This window comes from Amaranthus tricolor, chromosome 17, assembly GCF_026212465.1.
Source record: "Amaranthus tricolor cultivar Red isolate AtriRed21 chromosome 17, ASM2621246v1, whole genome shotgun sequence".
Lineage (NCBI taxonomy): Eukaryota > Viridiplantae > Streptophyta > Magnoliopsida > Caryophyllales > Amaranthaceae > Amaranthus > Amaranthus tricolor.
In genome coordinates, this window is record NC_080063.1 from 10,219,291 (window position 1) to 10,232,262 (window position 12,972).

A 12,972-nucleotide genomic window follows, 5' to 3' on the forward strand; every position below is an offset into this window, starting at 1 on the left:
CTTAGTTGTCTTTGCTATACTTGGTAATTAGTACATATTTAGGTGCAATTTGAGTCTGTATAATAAAACTTTAAATAAAGTTAAATATATTTGAGTTTTATAGCATAAACTTAAATGGACAGAGGGTATATTAGTTTTTGCGGCATATTACCTTGGAGTTTTACATGAGCATTTATATTTTTAAACGATGAACAAATTTATATTGACTATTATGACTAATGCTTATATTCTTTACTATTTAGAATTTTTTTATTTTAAAGATAAATAAATTTGAATAATGTTTTTAAGAGTTATATACAAAATTAAATTTATTCATATCAGATCTTATTAATAAATTGAATTTAATGTATTAATTTTGATAAGTTCATATAACTTGGGACCAATGAAAAGGAATATTATCATGCACATATCAACTCATTAGGCCGTATTTGAACTTAAGGTGAGAACTAAACCTTTATTGCAACTATTAGACTGATTCACAAGTCTTCTATAAATATTTTTCCCGTGGCAGAAACTTCTCTTAAACTTTCTCGAGTTGGGTACTCTTTTGGTCGCGCTCTCCTTTATGGGTATGAGTTGCCGCCGTTCTTCCTTCCTTAAATTATAGTTTTCTATGAGTGGGATACACTGAGTATGATGATGATGGTTTAATACTTCAAATCAATCTTTCAGCTTAACAATAGTTATATTTGTTGATTGCAAATTAAATTACCGTTCATGAAAGAGAACAGGTGAGCTCAAATAGCTTTTTTTATTGTATGTATTAAATACTTAAAAGCTTATATATATCTTCCTGAAAGTGAGCATAGGTGAGCTCAGGTAGCTTTTTTATTGAATGTATTCAAGAATAAGAGATAATGCAATACAATTATTTTCATCATTTTGTGTATTATTCTTGTGCTCTTACACTTCTTCAATGGAGGCCCTCTCCTAATCATACTTGTAATATGGTATTAGAGCGGGATTAAGATCCTTTCAATACGCTGCTCAAATTTTTTTATTTATTTTTCACTATTCATATTTCATAATAAAAAAATCAATTTGTTGTTTTTTTGTTTCACTAATCTGATTTCATTCTTCTATACACATTAATCTTCATCATTTTTCTCATTTTTCCTATTCATTGATATAGATTTCAACTCAAATAGTTGAATTTCATTTTGAGGATTTTTACAAGATTTTCCAATTTTTTCATCTCAATTCTTTGATACCATTTAAGATTGTTTTGCTCTTCTTTACAGTTTGAAAGTAGAGTATTTTTTGGGTTGATTGATGTAAGTTTGAGGGTGAATTGTTGATTTTCGTTTTGAGGGTTTCTTCACAAAAATTGGGGGTTTTACCTCATTTTTCTTATGAGTTTGATTGTGAAAATAATTTGCCAAGATCGATACGATGTTAAGAACTTTGATAAACGATAATAATTTCAATGAACTAACAAACATTTGATAAAATAAAAATTTGCAAATTTGACACAATGATTTAAGAAGGTTCACCCAATGATGGCTACATCCTTTGTGGTCTGTAGTTTTTTGTTTATATTATTTCAATGGAGTAAAACACTCTTACAAACGAAGTATTACAATTGACTAAAAGATAAAAACAATATGCTATGTGTTTAGCTTAGGAGTTGTGTTTGATGGTTATCTTGGATGAGTATGAGAGTTCTATTTATAGTACTAAGTACATTCAATGATAATTGTTCACTTAATACATGCTTAGTGCTGAATAATGAATGAGTTGAAATAGCTCCAAGGATTTTAAAAGACAAAACACAGCATCCTAAGCGGATCAGAGAAACCGCTTGACCAGAACAGAGAGCTCGCTCGGTCGAGCGGGCTACAGGCAGCTTATGGATACATTCTGTTTGTTCGCTCGACCCACCCAAGAGCTCGCTCGGTCGAGCGACCTTCAGTATCCTTCTAACAGTTTCCGCTCGAGCAAAGCATCTTCTAAAACCCTTTGCACTTCTTCATTAAACATCATTAAAACCAATAACTCACATGATTACTTCAACAAATAAATCACACTTAAACACCATAAACATTAAGTTACTCACTTAATTCTCCTATTAACCAATGCCATAGGATTTCATCCCATCAATTCCACTCATGAATGCACACATCAATTTGTGCACTCAAGTCACATTATTCATAACAGATTGAATCATTTTTAGTTCTTTCACTAGTGGAAAAAAATATATTTGCTGCTCATCAATTGCTGCCTGCGGTTTTTGTGTAATGGCAGCAAAAAATAGGAAAATAGATCAGAAAAAGAAAAAAAATATTAATTGCTGCGGTTTTCCATTTGACCGCAGCAAATAACCCTTCAAACTACATTAATTGCTCCGGTTTTGCTTGAACCGCAGCAAATAACTCTTCAAAAATATATTAATTGCTCTGATTTTTCTTGAACCGCAGCAAATAACTCTTCAAGAAAATATTAATTGCTCCGGTTTTGCTTGAACCGCAGCAAATAACCCTTCACAAATTTTCTAATTGCTCCGGTTTTGTTTGAACCACAGCAAATGACCATTGGAAAAATTTTCTTAAAAACCCGCCAGTTTCTTTATTCACAAATCTCTTCTCAAATACGTATTACAGTACTTTGCTTTGTTCCTCATTGAAAAAACGCTTCATCTTCATCTTCATTTGCTTCGTTCCTCTTCTTCATCTTCACAAACGTATAAGATTAAGCATCAAGATTTGTGTTCGTTTCTTGTGTTCATCTTCATTTTCACAAACCCAGAAATCAATCTTCGTCTTGTTCATCATTCTTGCTGCTGTTCATCTTCACAAACGGTTTCTGAAGGTAAATCCTTGCTGCTGTTCTTGTTCATTATCAAACTTCAAACTTTGAATTTTCATAAACCCCCCTACTATTCTTCAACTATGTTCTTGTTCATCATCATCATCATCATCATCATTCTTCAATCATACTTAATGTGAATGGGATGTAAGGGTGCATAATGATAATAATAACATACATGATGCCTTAAAAATCACCTCTTTGTTCTAGTTTTTTTTACCGTCATCATGAGTTGTAAATCAATTAATATCACAAAAATAAAAGACAAAAATTCATCTTCAAAACTCACGAATTTAGTAATTTAGTTAAAAATGTGATTTGTTAATTATTTGCATATTTAGTAATTATTTGTGAATGTGGTTTGTGTGTGGTTTGTAAATTAGGTTTAAATTTGTCATACTTTATGAATGTGTATGTTGTTGTTGTTTTTAAGTTTTAAATTGATCATATATATCATATTTTGTTATATTTTTAAGTAATTTCTTCATTTTATTTATGAATGTGTGTGGTTTTTAAGTTTTAAATTTATCGTAATTTTTTTTCTAGTTTGTAAATTAGGTTTAATTTGGGTTGTTTATGGTTAAATGAATGAGTTGTTGATATGAATGTTAATTAGTTGTCCAAGTTTATGAATGTGATTTTATTTTTATTGTTTTTATATGTTGTTAATATATATAAATATTAATTATGGTTACTACAATAAACATCATTTGGACAGTTTAAAAAACATTGTTATTATTTGGGTTAATTAGTATTAAATGAATGATTATTTCTTAATTTTGTGGTTAGTTAGAGTTCGTTAAGTATATATGTTTAAAAGTTGTGTATTAATTTTATTTTGAATCAATTAATCACACTAATTAGGATGACAAAAGATCGTTCTTGGATGTATGGAAGCATTGAATCGTCGGAATTTATTGATGGCGTGTTAGAATTTTGTAGTATTACGGTTGGACATCAATTTAGGACGAGGGGAGTTGGTTTTTATTGCCCATGTGTCAGTTGTGGCAATGTATCAAAGGTAGATAGTGTTGATATCCTTAGGGAGCACATACTTCGACGTGGGTTTAGGCCTCAATATCATGTTTGGGTTTGGCATGGTGAGGAGGGAGTTTACAAAGAGAAAAGTGTTGTTGAGGACGTCAATAATGTGGTCGATGTCAATGAGGATGTAGTATATCATGTTGATGGGTATGAGACAGATGAAGAGAATGTCGATGAGGATGTGGATCGTGTTGATGAGATGATGGAGGGAGTCGAGGATGAGTTAGGAAAACGTCCTCGTGTTTTTGACTTGTTTACAGAGGCTTCTCAAAAGCCTTTGTACCCTGGATGTACAAAGTTCACCAAACTAACAACAGTGTTGATAATTTTCAACATTAAGTCAAAGTTCAATTGGAGTGACGCTAGTTTCACAATGTTATTAGAAGCGTTAGGTGAGATGCTTCCTGAGGGAAATGAACTTCCAAAGTCGACATATTATGCCAAAAAGCTCATGTGTCCTTTCGGCTTAGAGTACCAGAAGATTCATGCGTGTCCGAATGATTGTGTGTTGTATCGAAATGAAAACGAGAACTTAGAAGAGTGTCCTAGGTGTGGGTTATCGCGTTACAAGCGTAAAGGGGCTTGGGATGCTAAAGGGCCCCCGGCTAAGGTATTGTGGTATCTTCCAATAATACCTAGATTCAAGCGCTTGTTTTCTATAAAGAAAGATGCGTTAAATTTGAGGTGGCATGCAGATAGGGTGAAGAAAGGTCACTTGCTCACACATCCATCTGATTCTCCGGAGTGGAAGAGTATTGATAGGTTGCATAAGACTTTTGGGGATGAGGTTCGTAATTTAAGGCTCGGAATGTGTACGGATGGAATTAACCCATTCGGCAATCTTAGTTCTCAACATAGTACTTGGGCGGTACTTTTAGTGATCTATAATTTGCCACCTTGGTTGTGTATGAAGCGTAAGTACATAATGCTTTCGCTTCTTATCTCGGGTCCTAAACAACCTGACAATGACATAGATGTGTATCTTGCACCTCTCGTTGAGGATTTGAGAAAGATGTGGGATGAAGACGTTTCAGTGTTTGATGCATATGCTAATGAGGAGTTCACCTTGCGTGCAATGCTTTTATGCATCGTTAATGATTTTCCGGCATATGGAAACTTATCGGGGTATAAGAACAAAGGGAAGAAAGCATGCCCAATATGTATCGATGACATGGAATCCACGTGGATTCCTAAGTGCAAACACGTATTTTTGCACCATCGAAAGTTCCTCCCACGAGACCACCAATATCGTAAGAAGAAGAAGTTGTTCAACGGGGAGGTAGAGAACCATATAGCTCGTCGACCGTTGACCGATTATGAGTTTTATGAACAGGTTAAGGGAGTTGAGACTGTATTTGGTAAAACGGGGCAAGTGCAAGGGGGTGAAGACCGATTATGGAAAAAAGAATCAATCTTTTGGAAGGTTCCATATTAGAGAGATCTACAGGTTAGGCATTGTCTTGACGTTATGCATATAGAGAAAAATGTATGTGATGCCATACTCGGGACTCTCATGAACATTCCGGGTAAGACAAAGGATGTTAGGGCCGTGCGAGATTGGTTTGAATGTAAGGGTCTTCGTCCGGAGTTGTGGGCACATGTTAAGGTGAGTAAGAAAAGAAATAGAGCTGATGAAGTTGGTGGCAGTAAGAAGAAGATGAGTAATGACAAAGTTTATTTGCCTCCAGCTTGCTACACATTGTCCAAAGCAGAGAAGCGGACATTTTGTGAGTGTTTGTATGGCATTAAGGTTCCGTTTGGGTACTCATCCAACATAAAGAGATTTGTGAGCCTAAATGGTGAGCTGAAGTTGGGAAGCATGAAATCTCACGATTGCCATGTAATGATGCAAGTGTTCTTACGAATTGCAATCCGTGGAATACTGCCAAAACATGTGAGATATGCTATTACTGAGCTATGTTCGTTCTTCAACACAATTTTTAGTAAAGTTCTTGATTCCTTTAAACTTGATGCACTTCAACTCGACGTGATTGTAACTTTATGCAAGTTTGAGATGTATTTTCCACCTTCTTTCTTTGACATAATGGTTCATCTTATTGTCCATCTCGTTCGTGAGATCAAGCTTTTGGGTCCAGTTTTTTTAAGGTGGTGTTATACTTTTGAAAGACACATGTGTGTTCTACAAAACAAGGTGAGGAATCCAGCACAACCCGAGGGGAGTATGATTCAAGGCACTGTGAGCGATGAGATTAATAACTTTATAGCCGAGTATTTGACCATGGCAAAGCCTATGGACTTCCCACCTCTAGACATGAAGGAAGGTTTGAGGGAAAAGGAACAATTGGCTCCAAATCGGTCACACCTCCTCGAGAAAGCCTTCTACAAGCACACTTGTATGTGTTGCATCATTTCCGGAAGTTCATCCTTTTTTGAGTGAGCATTTTAATATATTGCGCACAAAACATCCTTCTAAAGGGTATAGGGCATTGATGCAGTTGCATAACAAGACGTTTATTAATTGATTTCATAATTGAGTAATATGCGAAGAACTCAAGGGTGTATCCGAAATTGTTAAGTGGTTAGCTTTTGGTCCTCATGATGATGTCAAAAAATATGAGGGTTACGATGTCAATGGCTTCACATTTTGGACTGAGGGTCAAGACAAGAAGTCATCGTATCTACAGAATAGTGGGGTTTCTATTTTGGCGTCATCTACATTTTACGCGAGTGCAAAGGATCAAGCGCCGGTTGATGCTAAATTGGTATACTACGGGCGGGTACATGAAATATGGGAGCTTGACTACTCTACTTTCAATATTGGTCTTTTCAAATGTAAGTGGGTAGATAATAATCGACGATGCATAAAAAATGACGACCCTTGTGGATTCACTCTTGTAGACTTAGCTCGTTTGCGTGATAGTGAGGAGCCATTCATACTAGCCACACAAGCCAAGCAAGTATTCTACATTGTAGACTCGTCTGATAAAAAATGGTCTATTGTTGTACCGGGAAAAGAAGCATCCTTGGTATAGGTGATGTTGAGGATGAGGAAGAATATGAAGCTTTTGAAGACTCCCCTCCCCTTATCAATCTAAAATCAGTGGATCAAGATGATGTAGATGATGTAGATGTTGGTTATATGCGTGTAGATCACACGGAAGGAATACATTTGAATTAAGTGATTCACAAGGTATGAATTTAAAGCTTTTAAAAGTTTTTTTGGCACTTGGTTTGTTTTGCATGAAACTTTGCACATAACACTATTTGTTATATATTATTGTGTTGAACGTATTTTAATTGTAAATCATAGTCATACTCTTAATATTACTTAACTTATGTTCTAATATATTTCTATTCATACTCTTTCAGGTACTGATATACAATGCATCTATTCAGAGACGAAATTGTCCCCGAGATTGAGACCTCGGATAATGAGCATCATAGTTATGACAGCGAAGAGGACCAAATTGTGAGATACGAGCGTAGTATGGCTGAAGACGCTCCACCGATTGACAATGATTTTGAGACTGAAGACGCCCCACCAATGGATGCTCCCACTACCAGTAAGAAAAGAAAAGGGCGAGGTCCTACGAAAAACCTCAAAGTCACAGAACCCATGCATTTGGAATACAATGCATTGAGTCAACCCTGCGGAATGACGTAGCCAATATGGAAAACAAGTGGGTCTATGTATCCGCAAGCTTTCCATATTGCACGCATGGAACGAGGTTCCAGAGGGTTTGAAGAACTCTCTATGGAATGATATTGTGGTAAGCAACTTTACTTTTTTTTACTCATTTAGTTTCATTTTAAAATTAATTTGATTGACAGTAGTAAATATAATTTTTTTTGTAGAATCTTTTCCACATCGAGAGCGATGAGGAAAAGAAGAATGTGTTTCTTTCAGCTGTTGCTGAAAGATTCAGAGATTTCAAATCCAAGATAGTAACTGGCTGGATTACGAAGAGGCGTGCCCGTACGACCAAAAAGGTCAAAACGGGAAACGAAGGTGGAGAGCAATCACCTTCGAAGATGCCCTACGAAATATGGGGTCACATATCTAAGAGGGATTGGGAGGCCTTTGTTGCCAAAAGAACAACTCCCATAGAAGTTGTAAGTATTTCATATTATATTATAGTTTACCAATTTGAATTTACTTCTTTTGATTCAGTCATTAAACTAACACATGACATTCGATTTCTATTGATTAATTAGGAAAAGCGTGGTAAAGCTTCTGATTCTGCAAGCAAAAGGAAGTTTTACCATCGCTTGGGCCAGAAAACGTACGATGAGGTCCGAAAAGAGTGGGTAGATGTGGGTTTATACCCCAATCAAAGTTCATCCACGCCCTCATCTACGACTACCTCCGCATCCGTGAATACTTCTGCTGGAGATCGGGTGCGTGATTGGTATTGCGGGCTTCATTCCCGAGATGCAAGTGGTAAATTTACCATTAATGATCTGGGAACGAAGAAGGTTGCTGTTGCTGTGGTGAATTTTGAAATTATTAAATATATTCTTGATTTGTTTTGTATTTTTTGGCTTTGATGTACTTATACTAATTGCTATATATGTCACTTTTTATTTGAACAGATGGGCTGGAAGGAAAAAAAAGCTACGGGGGAGTTCACCCCAAGAAGCAATGTTGACGCATTGCATATGGTATTAGGGAAAGACCAGAGTGGGCGGGTAGTCGGAAAAGGAGGCGTCCGCGTGGGGTTAGAGAAGGCATTCGGCAAAGAGTGTGTTGCTACTCAATCCCGAACGGCGCTGCGGGATGAAGTAGCAACCCTCCGAGCGGAGATTACGAAGGACGTTTTCGCCAAGCTGGCCGCCGTGTTGCAAAAGATGGGAGCACCCATTGTTGACTTGGCAAACCTGATTGTCGAGGATCAGGAAAGTCAACATGGGGATCCTAACGCTTCAGTCGAGCCAACACCCGAGCCCATTACCCCCGTAGCACCCCAGCTCATTACTAATACCCCTGAAGGGGAAAACCCCACACCGGAGAACATAAACTCCGTTGATCAAAATCCGGAGCCAACTCCAGAGCCAATGCTGCAGGTACATAGTTTTTAAATATATAAGCACTTATTAATTTAAATTGCAACGCGTTTTAATATTTTATTATGATGCTTATTATACTAAATGACACAATTTTCAGGAGGCGACTCCTTGTTCTCTTTTGCTGCCTCAATTAGGTGTTGCTAGTGATGGCGACTTAACTGAGGTTGCATATGGTGTGGCCCAGCCAACCAAAGAGGGCCAAACAGTGCATTCAATGCCTGTTACAAATGGCCACATCAGTGTGGCTGTGGAAACTATTGTAAAGGGGTTTGAAGATTTCTCACTCCCGGTTCCAATGCCAGCATGGAGCCTTGAGAAACTATCAGACGCCCTAGGTAGTTTCGTCACATGGCCATATGCTTGGGTCCGATTCACTAACATGGTAAGAATCATTTGTACCTTATTTTTTTTATTTTTTTAATTGCATGCTCACACTAATTTAATTGTATAAATTGAAATAGCAAAAGAGTCCAAAGGGATCTTGGAGAGAGGTCGGTTCCTCAGCAAAGGTGTTGACTGGGTCAAAGTCGATGCCAAGCACTCCAATTTTGACTGATGAGGAGCTAAAAGATCTCTCTCAAGATTGCAAATGGCTGCATTGTTGTGCATCTCGCATAAGTAAGGAGGACCCACTCATTCTGAACCTGCTGAACGAGCAATACTACTTTTTAGAGAGCCCGTTTGTAATTATTGGTCCTAGTGACATCGGGCAATTTTTGAGATGAGAGATGCTGAACGTAGCTCTTTTCCATGTCTACATGAGGTGATGATCATTATCTTACAAGTTAGGCATTGTTGTTTAATTGTTTTAATAACCGAATTACTAACAAAATTTTCTTATTTGTGAGTTTAGTGCGGCTTACGAGGAGCTAAATTCTTGCGAACCTCCAATAAAAATTGGATGGTTTTGTCCAGAGTCGATTTCGCGTAGTAAATGTGTAAATGATCCAGATGACGTTAGAGCATACATTGAGACTGCTTTGATTAATTCCCTTGCATCTAAACACACGTTCATTCTGGCTCCATATGTGGAAGAATAAGTTTTATTTTTGAAATTGAACTTATCTTTAGATTTTTAAAGTCACCTAATCTCTAATTTGTTGATTTTAAATTTGCGTTTGTAGTTTGCATTGTATACTTTTGGTCATATGTCCTTTAACGAACACTGTGCACGTCTTCGACTCATTACAAAAACCTCAAAGCTCGCCTCGCAACACAAAATTCAAAGCGTTGTTGAATGCGTACGTAATATTAATTATTTTACCAATTTGATTTAATTAAGTGTTATATATATATATATATATATATATATATATATATATATATATATATATATATATATATATATATATATATATATATATATATATATATATATATATATATATATATATATATATATATATATATAGTATTACTTTTCCCATGCGTTTCAGCACAATGAAAAAAGTGCGTGGACAAATGGGATCTACATCCAGAGCCACATTTCTAAAATGGACAGCAATAAAGGTTCACAAATTCGATTTTAAGCGTTTTTAAGCGTTTTTGTCAATTTCGCGCGTAAAGTAGCTCAAACTTGGTTTGTTATGCACGAAACTTGGCACACAACACTATTTGGTATATATTATTGTGTTGAAGTGGTTAGAATTGAAAATCATAGTCATATGTTAGAAATTACGTGTTAAGTTGCGATTTTATACGTTTTTAACCGTTTTTAACCGTTTTTGGCACTTTCGAGCGTAAAGTAGCTCAAACTTGGTTTGTTTTGCACGAAACTTGGCACACAACACTATTTGGTATATATTATTGTGTTGATGTGGTTAGAATTGAAAATCGTATTCATATGCTAGAAATTACGTGTTAAGTTGCGATTTTATGCGTTTTTAACCGTTTTTGACACTTTTGCGCATAAAGTAGCTCAAACTTGGTTTTGATGCGAACCCGGGGCTGATTAAGGCATTGGTTATGCAAGGATTAATGTTGTGCGGAAGCTTTGTTTAATGACACAGACAAAAACTACAAATGATCATGAAAAGAACACGAAGCAACCACAAACACTTAGACAATTTTAATCTAGCAAACTGTCGATTAACCCTCTTTCAGCTCAACTTCTAGGAGTCCACGGGGATTGTTAGAATGGTTTTAGGACCTTGATAGCTAGATCTAAGTACCAAGATTCCATTTCCACTTTAGCCTAGGTCCTGGATGCATAGGTTTGGTCTCCACGTGTCGTGCAAGGTGGTCTGGTCACTAGTTTGCTGCTGTGTCGTGAGGTCTGTATGTAGCCTTGTGTGGGCTCCTTTGGTATCTTCATTTCATACAACCACATTTGTATCAGATTTGCACGAAACTTGGCACACAACACTCTTTGGTATATGTTATTGTGTTGAAGTGGATAGAATTGAAAATCATAGTGATATGCTAGAAATTACGTGTTAAGTTGCGATTTTTTGCGTTTTTAAACGTTTTTGTCAATTTTGCGCGTAAAGTAGTTCAAACTTGGTTTGTTGTGCACGAAACTTGGCATACAACACTATTTGGTATATATTATTGTGTTGAAGTGGTTAGAATTGAAAATCATAGTCATATGCTAGAAATTATGTGTTAAGTTGCGATTTTATGCGTTTTTAACCGTTTTTGACACTAACATCTATTTTCTCTTAGTGCTTTCAACAACCTTCTTCTTCCGTTGAATGCGGCTACTACGCGCTGAAGTACATGGACGATATTATAAAATCCGTGAAGGAGTTTGGAGTCAAAAATATAGATACCGTAAGTATTTGTTACGTTCTTAAATATTATTGGTAAAATCTAATGTTTATATATTAATCTTTTATGTTTATATTATATTATAGGTTTTAAACGACATTCCGAGGGAAACACGCCCTTTAAGAAGTGGAGAGATGCGCGAATTAAAAGACAAGATTGCCGCGTATCTTGCTAATTTTTGTCCTTGATAAATTGTAATTAGTATAGATTATTTTTTAGGACTTTAATGTATATTATACATACATATATATATATATATATATATATATATATATATATATATATATATATATATATATATATATATATATATATATATATGTATATATATATGTATATGTATATATATGTATATGTATATATATATATGTATATGTATATATATATATGTATATGTATATATATATATGTATATGTATATGTATATATATATATGTATATATATATATATGTACGTACATAATATTATATTATATATACGAGCGAGAGTTTATTATTACAAAGAGATTATTGTTGATTATTTGTGATTATCATTGGATTAATTATTGTTATTACATTGTATTATTATTGGATTATTATAAGGATAAAACGAAAAAAGAAAAAAAAAATAGAAGTATTTGCTGCGGTCTGAGGCAAAACCGCAGCAAATAATGCCCACTTATTTGCTGCGGTTTTGCCTCTGACCGCAGCAAATACTCCTTCTTATTTGCTGCGGTTTTGTATTGACCGCAGCAAATAATGCCTTTTTTTGATGCGGTTTTTAACCGTGGCATTTAAAGTAGGACATTTGTTGCTATCACTATTGCTGGGGGCCAAAAGCGCAGCAAATAATGGCCAAAAAACCGCAGCAAACGAGGTTTTTTCCACTAGTGTTTGTTACTGCAATTAAATAGAAGATTTTCCCTACTAATTGCTGTAATTTTTAATCCAAATTTAATTATTTTGATTTTTAGGGTTTTTCCTCATTTTTCATTCATGCACACAAGGTGCTTGATGAATTATTTGTGTGATTACAGATTCACACTTTGTTGATGTTTGTGTGACTATAGATTCACACTTAGTTTATATTTGTGTTGCTACAGATTCACACATTTTTCGAAGAAGCAATTATAATTGCTATTGATTGATTTTTTTTTTTTCAAGTTTAACCCATTTAATTGAGAAATTGAAGTGATTTCTCTTTGTTGAAGTGTAGCCATTATACTATCTTGCTTTTCATGAATCTTGATTATGTTTTGTAATTTTTTGTTATGGGTGCCTAAATTGAAAGAATTGATTGTTGGTGTTTTTTGGTTATTGGCTTTTCTTTGATTGTTGGAGAATGGA